Here is a 7,369-nt window from a genome sequence, read left to right on the forward strand (position 1 = left end):
TAGATTTTGTATCTGACCAAAATATCACCTATTCATTATTGAGTCAAATATTTTATAGTTTTTTTGGTGAAATTTGGTGAACAATGTCACCCTTTTAGTGAAGCAAAATAAAATAAAAATTTTACTAATTTAATAAAAATTTTACTAATTTAAAACTCCCTGTTATTTTTATGGAAAGTAAGTCACATTCCTTCAGGAAAAGGCAAAATATAGAAAGAAAGAGGAAGTCAGTAGTTAGGGTGAAGAGCTGCGGGGGGATCTGATTGCAGAGGAGCAGTATGAAGACTTCTTGAAGTGTTCGCAATGCTGGGCATTCTATCAGTGGTAGTGGTTACAAGTGTGTAAGGACTCGTGGAACTCTATGACAAAAAAGGTAAACTTTTCCATTTGTAATTTTTTTTTTTTCTGAGATGGAATCTCGCTCTGTCACCTAGGCTGGAGTGCAGTGGTGCCATCTCAGCTCACTGCAACCTCTGCCTTCTGGGTTCAAGAGATTCTCATGCCTCAGCCTCCAGAGTAGCCAGGATTACAGGTGCCCATCACCACACCCGGCTAATTTTTGTATTTTTAGTAGAGATGGGTTTTCACCATCTCGGCCAGGCTGGTCTTGAACTCCTGACCTCAAGTGATTTGCCCACCTTGGCCTCCCAAAGTGCTGGGATTACAGACATGAGCCACTGTGCTCAGCTATTTTTAATTAAAAAAAAAAATGAATCTATTTTAAAGTGATACAGAATGAGGTGTTCATATTTGCATTAAACTGTCATTGATTTGTCTGAAATATTGAAATACAATTTTTCTTTTTTTTTACAATAGATTTGAGTCTTTATCTCCTGATTCAGGCTATCATGAAATCCTAGAGTTTAGGTGGAAGGGAATGAGAAAAGATACTAGAAGCAATAAAAACAGAAGCAGAGTCATGAAACCCATGGAAGAGTTGGAAGGCATGCCTGCTCTGCTGAACTAAATATAGTGAAGTTCTTCTCAGCACTGACGCCCAGGTGCAAATACGCACATCTTGATTTGATAGCAACATGCTCACAGAAAGACACCAAGAAGCAGTGGATAAAATATTCTGTTATTACACACAGAGTATTTTACAAAATATTCTGTCTTTACATGAAAGTTGCCTAGTATTTCTTCCTGGCATGTCATTTTCTTTAGTATTCACTATTTAAATGTATTACTTCCTTAGATAAAAACCAGGAGACTAATGATTTAAGTCCCTTTTGTCTTTCCTTCCTTCCTCAATATTCTTCTCATAAAAGAATATTTACTTAAAAAGTGCTTCAGGTACTAAAGCAATTGGTCAGACCTTCGAATTACTTCCCTCACAATTGAATTTAAAGCATCTGTTGCAAACAACATAACAATCACCATAGTAAGAAAGGAGCTGTGGAGAGACAGGAGATTAAGAATCATAAGGTCTCCATGCTAAACCCAGTTCTGTCATTTATGGGATGACCTTGGATGACAATGATTATGATGATGATCATGACGCTGATTTCTTACTCCCAAATCCAAGAACACTGAGATTGGGTTTGAAGATACTGGACCTGAAAATAATAGACTTCGCTCAGTTTAAGGCACAGGATTATTAAACATGAAGAAAGTCACGGGTTCTGGAAATGGATACTGGTGATGACTACATAACACAGCGAAAATATTTAGTGCCACTGAATCGGACACTTAGCTATGGTTAAAATGGTAAGTTTTATGTATTTTTGCCACAATAGAAAAAAAGATATGAAAACAGCATAGGCAAAGAATATACCTAATATAAGCCTGTTTCTCAGGTGACCCCTTTTATTCTTTATGAACACTTATTCCAGGTGGAACCATGAAAATAGTCAGCAACTTCAGGAATCTGCCACATCTGAGAAGCCCTCCAAGAAAGCATCTTGAGTTTTTTCCTCCCCTGTGCAGACGAGCTGTCTCAATGCCCAAACACAATTTCTAGCAAGTAAGACAATAAGTTTGCCACGAGGTCAGCCACATCCCCCAGGCCTAATGTCCTGGTAACAGGGCTGGAAAATACCTGCTGCACCAAAGTTGTTCAATCTCCTTTTCCTTATCTTTGCTGCTCATTGAGAAACCTTATTTTGCTTGTGTCTATGTGGCAAAACCTGGGAATTTTCACTGATGTTCACGTCAGCTTGTCCACAGTCAGGCATGACACACACACGCAAATAAAACCATTACAGTGGTATGAGCTTCTTCTCCTGTCTAAAATTTTCTTCTATGTGAAGGGAGCTTCGTTACTATAACACTCTTGGTTCTTCATGTACTTTTTTTCAAGAGCAGTAGCTTAATCAGATTATTGTGTTTGGAAAAATAGATGCGGCATAAGTAGCCCAGCTTCTTGCTAATTCCTTATTCTTGGAAGCAGCTTTGCTCACATAGATTATGCATTATCTTTTGCTCCTTCATATTGTCTATTTTATAGGGACCTGCCTCTAGGTGGGGTGATGTCTGAGAGCCTGAGACTGGATAATTCTGTCTAGTTTCAGGGAGCACTGTTGGCTGTGTGTGTCTGTGTGTGTGTGTGTGTTTGTGTGTGTACAACATTCTTCCATATCAGCTTATTCAGTAAATAAAGGCAGGATTTTATCCTTCCCCCAACCCCCCTATTCTCACTCCATTTGTTTTATTTCCAAGTTAGTTCAGAACTTAGGCAGACAAGAGAGATGCTATTTACTGAGCCTATCAAAACACCCCAACATCTGCTGCATGAATTAATGAGTCTGAAAAAGAGACAATGAATAAAATGTGGAAGGCCAGAACGTAGGAGGAGTAATTGAGGCTTCTTATGTGCCTTGAGCGGGGAAGTTGAACTTTGGAGATGCTTCATTAAAACAAATTGGGTATTCAGTTGATGACGTGCAGGCCTTGCTCTTCTTGAACAAAGGCCTCAGCAACGGCGCAGACCTCAGAAGGCTGATCGTCTTAGCAAAGATTTGGGCCATACAAAACAGTGAGCAAGCTTCAGCAAGGGGATTGAGCTTTAGCAAAGATTTCAGAGTCCAGACCTCAGCCAAAATGCTGGCTTCAGGCCTTAAGAGCATTATCCAAACACCAGCTGGCCCTGACTGTATCAGCAAAGGCTGGGCCATTTGCATGTGCAGGCCACCTGGGGGCTACAGCAAGGTTTTGTGGGAAGTGGGGTCTCTGCTCATCTCTGCTGCTCACAGAGGCCTTATAAGCTGGCTCAGGTTTTCGATTAGACAGAAAAGAGAGTTTTACTGGCCTTTTTAACTTTGGAGGAAAAGCAATTTGATGCTTTTAAACTGCAAAGCAGCTGACGTCTACAGAATACTGGTGAGGTTCTTGCTTTAAATTGTTAATGCCAACTGGAGTGTTTATAAGTGAAATAACAAGGTGTTTTGTTTTGTTTTCAAATAAACAGGAACAGTATCAGCATAAGGGCAGGAATTGATCCAACTAGATTTTTAAAAAAGTTTATACTTGTGGATGCAAGGAAATTGATGAATGGAAGTTAACTATATGCTTCTCTCTGCTTTTGTGAATTTTAATGCCAGGCCTAGGCACATGGTCCTAGACACTATATCCCAAGTTGCTTTCTGCATTTTAGAGAAATGCATATTGTGGGCAGTTCACGTGGATTAAAATGGCTTGTTCACGTGGTCTCAAGAATGATCTCTATAAGTTAAGTACATAGAATTTAAACTAACAGCGTGGCTATTCACTAGCAATATTTAAATCTGTTACCATACAGTGTCCACCCTCAATATGTCACTGGATTGACAAAGCTCTGGTGCTCAAAGGAGGAATTAAAATTTGAATATGCTGAATGAAAAAAGGAAGTCACCTAAAATAACTATCTCATCTCTGATGCTCTGATGGGCTTCATTGGTCAATAAAATTTGACATAATTTGGGAATATCAAATAAAATAGAAATCAAGTTTTCAGCTGTGGGTCTGTTGTTAATTTAATAATTGATTTTTGTGAACTACTTAGGAGCTTAAGGGAAAAATCTACCCTGCATATCAACAGCCCCAGGAGAACACTTAAAAGATTTGTATTTGCTTTATGTTGCAGGGTAGTTTTATGAAACTGGGAGCACTTGTCTCTTGATAAAACACTGATCTTCTCAAAAAAGACAAAGAAGGACAGGTTCTGTACAGCAAAAGAAACTATCAACAGAGTAAACGGACAACCTACAAAACGAGAGAAAAAATACTTGCAAACTATGCATCTGACAAAGGTCTAATATCCAGAGTCTTTAAGGAACTTAAACAAATTAACAAACAAAAAATAAACACCTCCATTTAAAAGTGGGCAAAAAACGTGAACAGATACTTGTCAAAATAAGACATACACGTGACCAAGAAGCAAATAAAAATAAGTTCAACATTACTAAGCATTAGAAAAATACAAATTGAAGCCACAGGGAGACACCATCTCACACGAGTCAGAATGGCTCTTAATAACATGTAAAAAAATAACAGATGCTGGCGAGGTTGAGGAAAAAAAGGCATACTTACTTATACACTGCTGGTGGGAGTGTAAATTAGTCCAGCCATTGTGGAAAGCAGTGTGATGAATTTCTCAACTTAAAAGAGAACTACCATTTGACCCGGCAATCCCAATATTGGGTATATACCTTTAAGTCGTTTTACCATAAAGATACATGCACGCATATGTTCATCACTATTCACAATAGCAAAGACATAGAATCAACCTAAATGTCCATCAACAGTAAATTGGATACAGAAAATGTGATACATATATACCATAGAATACTATGCAGCCACAAAGAAAACCAAGATTGTGTCCTCTGCAGCAGCATGGATGAAGCTGGAGGCCATTATCCTAAGTGAACAAATGTAGGAACAGAAAAATAAATACTGCATATTCTCACTTATAAGTGGGAGCTGAATACTCCGTACACGTGGACATAAAGATGGGATCAGCAGACATCAGGTGGAGGATGGGAGGAGGGTCAGGATCAAAAAACGACTTATCAGGTACTAAGCTTATTACCTCAGTGACAAAATAATCTGCACACTAAACCTTCATGACTTGCAACTTACTTACATAAGAAACCTACACATCTGCCCCAAATTTAAAATAAACGTTAACAAAACAGCAACAAAACACTGATCTTGGAGAGAGGAACGGCCATGACTTGAGTGAGCCATGAGGTTAATGGTTAAGATTAATGTTTTAAAAGAACAAATAGTTGAATTGTTTGGGGAAAAATCTTACTTTTTTTTTTTTTTCTCCAAGGTAGAGTCTTACTCTGTTGCCCAGGCTGGAGTGCAGTGGAGCCATCTAGGCTCACTGCAACCTCTGCCTCCTGGGTTCAAGCAATTCTCCTGCCTCAGCCTCCCAAGTAGCTGGGATTACAGGTACCCGCTACCACACACAGCTAATTTTTGTATTTTTAGTAGAGATGGGGTTTCACCATGTTGGTCAGGCTGATCTTGATCTCCTGACCTCAGGCTATCCACCTGCCTTGGCCTCCTAAAGTGCCGGGATTACAGGTGTGAGCCACCGTGTCCAGCCAAGAATCTTCTTTCCCAGGACTGGAGTGTCCTTTCATGTGGAAGGCTCTCCATTAGCATAGCTCTCCACACCTCTCTTCCTTCACTCATTCTTTTCAACAGAGGAGAGACATAATCCCTTTAATTAGTTGGAAAAAGAACCTGGACACAAGAGGCTATGAAAAGATTAGGCTGTTTTCTTCTCTCAGGCACATGATAGGGTTACATTTCTCCACCCAAATGAAGTCAGACCAGTTATTCCTTCCTCTTACCATAGGATCAGCAGCCTGAACTATTAAGTAGGATGGTGTCGATGTTGAATAGAGCTCCCAACCAACCCTTGATGGACACGTAGTATGAGTCTCTGTGAGTGGAAAGACTTGCTACCCATGTTGTTATGTAGCCTATTTTCACCAATGCAGAAATTAGCTCCTAGAAATGGAGTGACCTCATAACAAAAAATCTAAACTATGTGGTATTGCCTTAAAGGCTGGGGAACAGACAATGAGGGAAATAATATTAAAGCCTGGAAATATTGTGAACCATGTTATTCATTAGCATGATATTTGATAGAAAGCATCACCTGTAATAACTCGACAGGCAGATAATATATCAAATGAACTTACTGGTCTTAGAGAAGAGTTTAGAAAAAAAGAACATAGTACCATAAATTGGTGCTGTTTGCTCCATTTGAAAAGGTTCTATAATCACAGAAGGGGCTTATGAATTTGCAAAAAGAGAATGAAAATTGAGAAGAAACTTGAAGGGGTATAAGGCTTATTAAAAAGGCAAAATAGAAAATTGAGACATTCCTTGAGTGACAAAAACTTAAAGGTTGATAGAACTCAGCCTTGCTGGTGAGGATAAAATCAGAGATTTTACTTATCACAACCATTGTTAAAACCTGAAAAAAATAGGTTAATATCATGCCTAGCAATTCCCCGGAGTTTTACAATATGGCTCAGGGAATTAAAGCTAAAAGTGTAGTTCTCACCACAAAGCTTCATAAGCTCAAAGTATTTAGTAAGTCCAGAGAAAGAGGCATGCCTCTAAAAGAAAGGTAGTCTTGGTTATTGGTATCTGGATCCTACTAGAATCAAATAGAAGTCATTCTTCTGAGTTGTGCTGTCTGGGAAGATATGAAACAATACTAAAAACATTATTTGAGACCTAAAAAAAATTACTCTTGAAGTGCTAACCTTCATGAGCAGGAAGCAAGCTAAAAAGCTGCTCTGCCTCCCAAGAGGATACATCCTCTAATATCCTCATTAGATGTAGTCAAGAAAGATAATAAACAAAGAGGACTTTTCCGAAAGTCAGAGCCAGTAGCCATAGAAATTATTTGACTTTAGAGCCTTTTCCAGGAATGAGAAGTGAGGACTAATCAAGGAATGTTACCTTTGCCAGAGATAGGGCCCATCCAACATCTGCTCAGTGGGATTTAGAATTGCTATGAACTAGTAACTATATGATGTCTCCTCTCCTTCAACCCACCCCTTTTTAAATGAGAATGCTGAAGTTGTCCTGTTTGCCTTCCACCATGGTATACTCTATATGTGACTGTAGTGGTTGTGGCAGGGTGAGGATGTAAAAAAAAAAAAAAAAAATCACTGGTTTTTGTACTTCATAGGTGTTTAGAACAAGAAGAATTATATGTGTTCCTGATATTAACATTTTCCCCATTACCTCTTGATGCATTGACTACAAGTTCACCCAAAGATCCTAGACCTTGACTTGATGCTTTGACTTGATGGAACTCGGGGTGGCCTTCCTTGAGAAAGTGGTGAGTCTACTTTGTGTAAGAGGAAGAGTGAAGCAAATATTTAGTGGCAAGAAGGGAGAACTATTGGGGATGTTCACA

This window comes from Pongo abelii, chromosome 7, assembly GCF_028885655.2.
Source record: "Pongo abelii isolate AG06213 chromosome 7, NHGRI_mPonAbe1-v2.0_pri, whole genome shotgun sequence".
Taxonomy (NCBI): Eukaryota; Metazoa; Chordata; class Mammalia; order Primates; family Hominidae; genus Pongo; species Pongo abelii.